This window comes from Eptesicus fuscus, chromosome 3, assembly GCF_027574615.1.
Source record: "Eptesicus fuscus isolate TK198812 chromosome 3, DD_ASM_mEF_20220401, whole genome shotgun sequence".
Classification (NCBI taxonomy): Eukaryota; Metazoa; Chordata; class Mammalia; order Chiroptera; family Vespertilionidae; genus Eptesicus; species Eptesicus fuscus.
The window spans coordinates 63,935,450-63,945,797 of record NC_072475.1 but is presented as its reverse complement, the minus strand read 5'-3'; positions in this window follow the sequence as shown (position 1 = coordinate 63,945,797).

The following is a 10,348-nucleotide window of genomic DNA, read 5'->3' as shown; positions in this document are numbered from 1 at the left end:
TGTAATTATTACTAAATGTTGTGAGAATTGAGTGCTCATTTATTAACTCATCCTAAATGCAAAGTTATGTTTACACGGTATTTAAGAAGATGGATATTTCATTTTATACACTGAGTAAAAAGAATTTATCGCTCTCACTTGGAAATGTTTTTAAAGCATGGGAAGAAGAATTATACTGCTTAAATTTCTCTTCCACCATGTTGGGAAAAGAGATTCAGCATAGATACCAAAGGAGGAACTTTTCTGTCTTTCTTTGTTTCTCTACATAGTCCTTTCCCTTTCTTCCTTTAGTAAATAGAATAAGGGAAGAACCTGGAGACCCTGGAGTGTTCATTAAGCCTTTGGAGATGTGGAGGAGCAACACCTGTGTCCCAGGTTCTACAACTGCAAGAGTCATTGAGGGCTCTAAGCATCCCCTCCACCTGGGGAGGGAAAGGCAGCCTTTGCCTCAGCATGGGAGGTCATCAACAGTGCCCTGCAGTGCCGCCCTTACCAACTTTCTCACTTTCCAGCCTAAACCTATGACTCCTGCCTTCCTCCCCTGGATGTAGCCCACCCTGTCTGTGCAGACAACTCCTACTAGACAATAAAGTGCTTAAGCATGGGATTTTTGTCCTGCTTCGTTTTGTACTCTGTTTCCTTGGTGTCTGAATATAACAGATATTAAATAAATGAATGCATGAATGGATGAATGAGAGAATGAATGAATGGACTTTAATTCTTGCCTGTCAGTATCTACCTCCTTTTCCATTCCTTTGGCTTTGCACACTTCCCACAGCAGCATCAGTTACAACTCATTCAACAAGGAGAAGTATTTTCCTGAGAACTTAGACATACCTGATTGTAAACTTGGGAGACCAATTGTCCACATGAGTCTGACAAGTTTTGAGTCAACCACTAAATGGCAGCTGAAAGATTCCAGCCACTTGGCCTCCTCATAGTCCCTGCTTGCCCCAGTCCTGACTTTGCCCGAGTGGACTTTATTGCCACCTTTGGTTTCCTGGTTCTCTCTGCTTGAAATGCTCTCCTTCCAGGTATGCACATGGATCTTTCAGTTCTTTGATTAATGTCATCTTCTCATCAAAGCCTCCCATGACCAGCTCACTCCATATTTTCTATCACCCTTTCTTGTGAAAGTACTTCAAGTAGAGATAAAACTTGTCCCTATTTAAAATAATTTAACTCAATTATTTTATTTGCATGTCTTCTATCACTAGAATATAAGCTTCATAAAGGCAAGAACTTTCCCTGTTTTGCTTCTGTCTCTAGCTCTTAAGATACTGCCTACTATTGAGCATGATCTCAAAATGGCAAAATAATTTCTCTCAAAATTACCACTCAAATTGTACTTTAAGTCTTTTAATTGTTCCTTGAATATAGCACTCATTTTAAAAACTGGTTCCTTCTACTATAGTATTTATCCATGAGTCACTGTTCTGTAACATTACCTAGCAATAGACATCCATTGTTCTTGCACACTCAGCATCTTCTTACATTTCTCTAGTAACAGACAACCTCTTTTCTATGTTGAACCTATGCCATTAAGTTTAAATGGAGCTGACTCAGAATCTTTTCCTCTCATGTTCAACATAGAATGTATATAAGAACCAGACCTGGCCAATCAGACCATCACATCTTCTGGATGTAGTGATTGGTTTAAGCATGGGCATGTACTAAAGCCAGGTCTTCCCCTGGGATTTTCTATCAAAGCAGGCAGGATAAAATTTTCTTCCTAGTATGATTTCTAGACAAGTGATTGCAAGTCTTCCACAGATAACGACTGTTTTCTTACCAAGTGGAGAGAGCCTGCCCAAGAAATGGAAAGAGACAGAATCCTGATAACATTATTTGGTCTTCTAGTTCTACAATTCCTGAAGCAAGTACTGTTCTTGGACTTTTTAATTATGTGTGTTAATAACCATTTTCTTTTTTGCATAAGCTTATTTAAATTGTAGTTTGGCCATGTACAACTTAAAAGATTCCTGACATTTTAGCTCCTCCATGCAACCCAGACCTGGTAACCCCTACACATAAATAACCTCTTGGGTGATGGTTTCACCCAGTTGGTCTTGGTTTCCTGGACCCTGGACATTTTTAGAGTATCTGTGATAAGCATGGTGATTTGTTGTCCAATCTACATTAATAAAAGAGAAATATGAAAATTAACCATCACTCCACTACACGCATGGCCAATCAGGAGCGAGTATGCAAATTAGCCCAACCAAGATGGCAGCAGCCACGGAGCTGGAGCAAGCAGGAGGCTTGGGTTACTCCCGGCAATGGAGGAAGCCAAGCTTCCCGACCGCCCTGGCTGGCCCTGGCCTCTGCTCAAGGCTACAAAGTTTCACTTGTAGAAGATAAATAAATCCCAGATACCTGCTTCCAGCCAGCCCTGGCCTCCGCTCAAGGAAGCGCTATAAAAAAAGAAAGAAAATAAAAAAGGGAGGGCATGGCCAGCCTGAAAACAGCCCTCAGCTCCTCACCCAGGCTGGCCACACTCCCATGGGGTGAGTTTCCCCGCTGGGGGGCTTGGCCAGCCTGCAAACAGCCATCAGCTCCTCACCCAGGCTGGCCAGGCACCCCAGTGGGGACCCCCACCCTGAAGGGGGTGTGGCCAGCCAGAAAACAGCACTCAGTCCCTCACCCCGTCAGTGGGGGTCAGTTGGAGGTGATCAGGACAGCGAAGGGGGGCAGTTTGGAGTGAACAGGCCAGCAGGGGGGGCAGTTGGGGGTGAGCACACTGGCACAAGGGGGAGTTGGGGGAGATCAGGCTGGCGGGGAAGGCAGTTGGGGGTGAGCAGGCCAGCAGGCAGAGTGGTTAGGGGCAATCAGGCAGGCAGGCAGGCAGGTGAGTGGTTAGGAGCCAGCAGTCCTGAATTGCGAGAGGGATGTCTGACTACTGGTTAAAGCTCGATCCCTATAAACCAGCAATAGGACATCCTTCGAGGGGTCCCAGGTTGGAGAGGGTGCAGGCGGGGCTGAGGGACACCCCCCCCCCCATGCACGAATTTCGTACACCAGGCCTCTAGTATATATATAACACTAGAGGCCCGGTGCATGAAATTTGTGCACGGAGGCTGTGTTCCTCAGCCCAGCCTGCACCCTCTCCAATCTGGGACCCCTTGAGGGATGTCTGACCGCCCATTTAGGCCCGATCCCAGCGGGCCTAAGTGGGCGGTCAGACATTCCTCTCACAATCCAGGACTGCTGGCTCCCAACTGCTTGCCTACCTGCCTGCTCGATTGCTTCCTAACTGCTTCTGTTTTCCAGCTTGATCACCCTCTATCTGAGTGGTCGGCAAACCGCGGCTTGCGAGCCACATGCAGCTCTTTGGCCCCTTGAGGGTTCTAATGCCACTGCTTCAAAATAGACTCACCCAGGCCAAAAACAGACTTATGCGCAGGTGCCACGAAGTTTCAATCACACTGTACCTGCATGCCCGCACGTAGTATTTTGTGGAAGAGCCACACTCAAGGGGCCAAAGAGCCGCATGTGGTTTACGAGCCACGGTTTGCCAACCACTGCCCTAACCACTCCCCTTCCAGCCTGATTGATACCTAACTGCTCCCTTGCCTGCCCGATTGCCCCTAACTGCCCTCCCCTGCTGGCCTGGTCACCCCCAGGTGTCCTCCCCTGCAGGCCTGGTCACCCCCAACTGCCCTCCCCTGCTGGCCTGGTCACCCCTAACTGCCCTTCCTTGCCAGCCTGATTGCCACCAACTGCCCTCCCCTGCTGGCCTGGTCACCCCTAACTTCCCTTCCTTGCCAGCCTGGTTGCCCTAACTGCCTTCCCTTGCTGGCCTGGTCCCTCCCAACTGCCCTCCCCTGATGGCCTGAACACCCACAACAGCCCTCCCCTGATGGCCATCTTGTGGTGGCCATTATATGTCCACATGGGGGCAGCCATCTTTGACCACATGGGGGTGGCCATCTTGTGTGTTGGAGTGATGGTCAATTTGTATATTGCTCTTTTATTAGATAGGATATCATTTTGCCCCACAAGTTGATCAGATATTTTCAAGATTTAATGCACGAAGTGAAAATGATTAGAGATAATACCATTTTGTCTACAGAGAAGGAAAGCATGATGATATATAGCTGAGGTTGGAAGTGAGGTTCAATGATGCCAATGACATTGCCCCCATCCCAAGCTCTGAGTAGAAGTCATAAAACACATCTTATGCTTAGATGAACAAGACAGTGGATATGATTTAATCTTAAAATTTTTAGGTGATTCCTTCAAAAATTGAACCTTATTTTACAACAGAACAGCATATGGTATGAAAGTAATTATACATCTTAATGAACACAAATCCATTCCTATTAACAAACCATGTTGAACAAATATTTAAAAATATTTACTCTGAGTATATTACTGTTATACTACAATAGAGTGGATGTTTATTTAAATAAAAATTAGAATAGCTTTGTTACCTAGAGCCGTGGTCAGCAAACTGCGGCTCACGAGCCATATGTGGCTCTTTGGCCCCTTGAGTGTGGCTCTTCCACAAAATACCACGGCCTGAACGAGTCTATTTTGATTAAGTGGCGTTAGAAGAAGTTTAAGTTTAAAAAATTTGGCTCTCAAAAGAAATTTCAATTGTACTGTTGATATTTGGCTCTGTTGACTAATGAGTTTGCCGACCACTGGCCTAGAGTAAGAAAACAATATATACTTATGTATATGAATTTAATATGTGTGAGTGTGTGTGTTTTGATAAGAAGTCGAAATGAGATAAAAGTATTTTGATAAGAAGTAGAAAATGAGATTTAAAAAAAAATTGAAACAAAATAAAAATAAAAACACTGGAGCCTCACCTAAATAGCTGTAACACCCAAAGAATCAGTTGTCACATGTGTCTATCCTGGATATTTTCCAAAGGAATTAGGAGGTAGAAATTTTGCCAGGGTGTCATGTAAAATAGACATGATTAGCCAACACCCAAGGTCTAGCCTGAAAGAAATAAGGGTCAATTATATTAAATATAAAATCTACTTTGTTGATATACTAGAGGCCCAGTACATGAAATTTGTGCACTGGGGAGAGGCCTTAGCCTGGCCTGTAGATCGGGCCTAACTCAGCAGGCAGACATCCCTCTCACAGTCTGGGATCCCTCTCGTAGTCTCGCCAGCTGGGAGCCTGGCTTCTGGTTGAGTGGCGCTCCCTCTGTGGGAGTGCACTGACCACCAGGGGGACAGCTGCAGCGTTGACCGTCTGCCCCCTGGTGGTCAGTGCGCATTATAGGAACCAGTCATTCTGCCGTTTGGTTGACTTGAATACTAGGTTTTTATTATATAGGATAACTAGTGGCCTGGTGCATGAAATTTGTGCACATTAAAAAGGAATTAATTAGAGGAAATATTTTAATATCGCTACTTGCCTTTTCTCTATAATAGAAGTGTCAGAGATGAAAGAAAATTAGTAAAATGCATATGAAAATCTCCCTCCTGTCAGAGTCTGGGGCATGCCACAGGACCCAGAGTCAAGTCCCTGCCCACCTGCACACACCTCAAAATTGCATGAGTCCCAGACCCAACTGGCCCCACCCCCTCAAACCCCACTGGGCAGGGGACGCACTTTCAGGTCCCTTGGCAAGCTCTGCTGGGCGGGAGGGGGGGGCACAGCCTGAGGTTCCCTGTCAAGCCCTGCCGTGTGGGGGGCTTGGGCTCAGGTCCCCCTTCAAGCCCTGCTGGGTGGGGGGGCATGGCCTCAGGTCCCCTGGCCAGACCTCAGGTCCCCTGGCCCCAGCACAAGGGTGTGATGGCATGACGACCATTTGCATATTAGCTCTTTATTATATAGGACTAGTGGCCTGGTGCACAAAATTCATGCACCCTAAAGGGGATTAATTAGAGGAAATATTTTAATATTGCTATTTGCCCTTTCTCTATAATAGAAGTGTCAGAGATGAAAAAAAAACTAGTAAATTGTATATGAAAATCTTCCTCCTGTCAGGGTCTGGGGTGCACCACAGGACCCAGAGTCAAGTCCCTGCCCACCCATGTGCACCTCAAAATCCCACAAGACCCAAACCCAGCCACCCCCCCCCCCCCATTTGGGCTGGATCGAGACCCAGCTGGTGCCACCCTTGTCAAGCCCTGCTGAACGGGGGTCGAAGCCTCACATCCCCTGGCCCAGTGCTGGGATGGGAGGCATGGCCTGAGGTCCCCCAGCCCTGGCCAGGAAGGGGGGACATGCCTTGAGGTCGCCCGTCAAGCCCTACTAGGTGGGGGATGAGGCCTGAGATCCCTTGTCAAACCCTGCCAGGTGTGGTGTGTGGCCTGAGGTCCCCCATCAAGCCTCGCCGAGCATGGGGTGCAGCCTCAGGTCCCCTGGCCCAGCACCGGGAGAGGGGTGCAGCCTCAGGTCCCCCATCAAGCCCCGCCAGATGAGGGGTGCGGCCTCAGGTGCCCCGGCCTAGTGTTGGGGCAGGGGGGCATGGCTTTAGGTCCCCTGGCCTGGTGCTAGAGCATGGGGCATGGCCTGAAGTATCCCATCAAGCTTCACTGGGCAGGGGGCACAGCCTGAGGTCCCCCAGCCTGGCACCAGGATGGGGGGCGTGGTCTGAGGTCCCCCATCAAGCCCTTCCAAGTGAGGGGCATGGCCTGAGGTCCCCCGTCAAGCCCTGCCAGGTGGGGGGTGCAGCCTGAGGTCCCCTGGCCTGGTGCAAGGGTGGGGGAGCATGGCCTGAGGTCCCCTGTCAAGCCCCATTGTGGGGGTGCACAGCCTCAGGTTCCTGTTGATTGCTTATTAAGGCTCATTATGGGAACTCAGCCTCCACTGTGGGTGCAGCCATCTTATGTCACGGAAACCCCATCTCCTCTGTGGGCACAGCCATCTTGTGTTACAGAAACCCCCACCTCCTCTGTGGGCGCTGCCATCTTTGTGGTGAAGTGATGGTCAATTCGCATATTCCCTCTTTATTATATAGGATAATTAAGTGCATATATTTTTAACAGTACTGTTCAATAAGCTTTGTCAAATCTATACACCCGTGTAACCCTCATCATAACCAAGATATGGAATAGTTCCATTTCCCCAAAAAGTTGTGTTTTTTTTTTTGCTTTTTCCCAGTGCATTTCCAAACCTACCCTGACTCCCCAGCAATCATTGGTTCTCTTGCAATCACTATATATTTTAATTGTCTTTTCCAGATTTTCATATAAACAGACCATATGATATACTAGAGGCCTGGTGCACAGATTCATGCACCAGCAGGGTCCCTCAGCCTGGCTTGTGTCCTCTTGCAATTTGGGTCCCCTTGGGGGATGTCAGACTGCTGGTTTTGGCCTGATCCCCCCACTGTGGGTATCGGTTGAAACCAGTAGTGCAACATCCCCTGAGGGATATAGTAGTGCACAAAGTTGCAGGCAGCCAGGGAGGAGCCCAACCTCAGACCAGATGCCACGCCACTCCCACTTATCCCAGCCCTGATGCACCTGCTGCCACTGCTCAGTAAAGCTGCCCCAGAGGCAGGAGATGCTCGCACTACCACAGCTGCGCTCACCAGCCGTGAGCCCAGTGTCTGGCGCCCATAGGTCAGCTGAGTAGCACTTCCACTGTGGGAGTACACTGACCACCAGGGAGCAGCTCCTGCATTAAGCATATGCCCCCCGGTGGTCAGTGCGCATCATAGCGACGAAACAGTTGACAGGTCAAATGGCAAACAATCGATTGGTTGCTTAGGGATATATATATATATATATATATATATATATATATATATATATATACACACTAGAGGCCCGGTGCATGAAATTTGTACATGGGGGAAGCCCTCAGCTTGGCCTGCACCCTCTCCAATCTGGGACATCCCTCTCACAATCCAGGACTGCTGGCTCCTAACCATTCGCCTGCCTGCCTGCCTGATTGCCCCTAATCACTCCCCTGCCAGCCTGATTGACGTCTAACTGCTCCCCTGCCAGCCTGATTGCCCCCAACTGCCTTCCCCTGCTGGCCATCTTGTGATAGCCATCTTGTGGTGGCATCTTGTGATGATGTGAGGGCGGCCATCTTGTAGTGGCCATCTTGTGGTGGCCATCTTGTGATGACATTGCACCAGGGTGTGATGCCACCTAGGCTTTTATTATATAGGATACCTTTTTGTGTGTGGTTTCTTTCAAGCAGCTTATTTTGGGGACTTATGTTGTTTAATGTACCAGTGGCTCATGCGTTTCTATTGCTGAATATGATTCTATTGTTTAGATATACTATAATTTGCTTATTCACTCACTGCTATTAGATATTTGGGTTGTTTCCAGTTTAAGGTTATTGTGAATTAAATTGCTATTAACATTTATGTACAAGTTTTTGTGTTAACATGTTTTTATTTCTCTTGGGTAAATAACTGAGAGTAAAATTGCTGGATTATGTAGTGAGTGAATATTTAATTTTTGAAGAAGATCACTAACTGCGTTTTAAAGTGGTTATACTATATCTCATTTTAATTAGTAGCAGAGTTCCACTTGCTGAAAAGCCTCCCTCACCGATACCTGATATTGTCAGTCTTTATAATTTTAGCCATTTTAATGTGTATGTAGAGGCATCTTGTGCTTTTAAGTTGCCTTTCAATTATGATTATTAATGATCAAAATCCCAGCCAGATTTTTTTTTAAATAAATTATTTTTATTTTGCCTATCATCATTATTATTTAACATATCTTGGAAGTTTTACAAAATTCAGTGACAAGAAAATAAATTGTTATGATCACCTGAAAAATTATAACTATTTTTTTGATGATATGATTGTACTATCAGAAAATTCAAAAGACTATAGTAAAAAACTCTAGTAAAAAAAACCTAGTAAAAAGTATAACATATAACAAACATAAACTGCTCTTTTCCTACTCTAGCAATAAGCATCACAAATTGAAAATCAGAAAAATATTCAAATTACAGTTACAGAATTATAAAATCTTAGGATAACAACAATTATAGTCACCATAATGCTATACACCATTGTAAGCACTTTGTATTAATTCAATCATTCCTCACAACACCCTCTTGAGATAGATCACTATTATTATTCTTACTAGAGGCCCGGTGCACGAAATTCGTGCACTGGGGGGGGTGGGGGGGTGTGCCCCTCAGCCCAATCTGCACCCTCTTCAATCTGGGACCCCTCAGGGGATGTCCAACTTCCAGCAGTAGGACATCCCTCTCACAATCCGGAACCGCTGGCTCCTAACCACTCATCTGCCTGCCTGCCTGATTGTCCCTAACCCCACTGTCTGCCTGCCTGCTTGCCCCTACCTTGATCTCCTGCCAGCCTGATTGCCCCTACCTTGCCCTCCCCTATCAGCCTGATCACCCCAAACTGCCTGTGCCTTGGCCCCCAGTCTGGCCTCCCTCTGGAGGCACCACCCCCATAACCCCAATGCTGCTGCCACTGCAGCTGGTTATGGCTGCCTGAGCCTTGGCCTTTGTAGCCACTGCGGCTTTGTCTGGAAAGATGTCCGGAAGACAACCACTCTAATTAGCATATTACCCTTTTATTAGTATAGATTTGGGGACCATTACAACCACGCAGAACTTGAAGAAAACACATGGCCCTGGTCAGTTTGGCTTAATGGAGAGAGCATCGGCCTGTGGACTGAAGAGTCCAGGTTTGATTCTGATCAGGGGCACTGGGTTTCGGGCTCAATCCCCAGTAGGGGGCCTGTGGGCGGCAGCTGATCAGTGATTCTTTTTTAATATATTTTATTGATTTTTCACAGAGAGGAAGGGAGAGGGATAGAGAGCTAGAAACATTGATGAGAGAGAAACATCAACCAGCTGCTTCCTGCACACCCCCCACCGGGATATGTGCAGGAACCAATGTACATGCCCTTAACCGGAATCGAACCTGGGACCTTCCAGTTCGCAGACCGACGCTCTATCCACTGAGCCAAACCGGTTTCGGCTGATCAGTGATTCTTATCATTGATGTTTCTATCTCTCTCTCTCCCTCTCCCTTTCTAAAATTTTAAAAATATATATTTTTTAAAGAAAACACATGATCTTCACTTTGGGCTTTGTCATCTTACAATATCCTTTGTGCAGTGTTTTAACTTCCCTCAACTTTCCTTTACCCACCTTTAAAGTGCAATCTATTTTGGGGAAGATGATCAGGAAAGTGATTCCAATGGGTAGAAGTTTTTTTTGGAGGGGATGGGTCATGAAGATATTTAAAAATTGAGCATGGTGATGGTTGTACCACTCTGAATTTACTTTAAAAAACCAGTTCATTGTACACTTTAGGTGACATGTACAGTATATGGGTTATATCTCAACAAAGCTGTTCTTTTATTTCTTTTTAAATAAAGACCAGTCTTATAATCAATTGCAAATGTTTTCAGAGGCCCCTCAA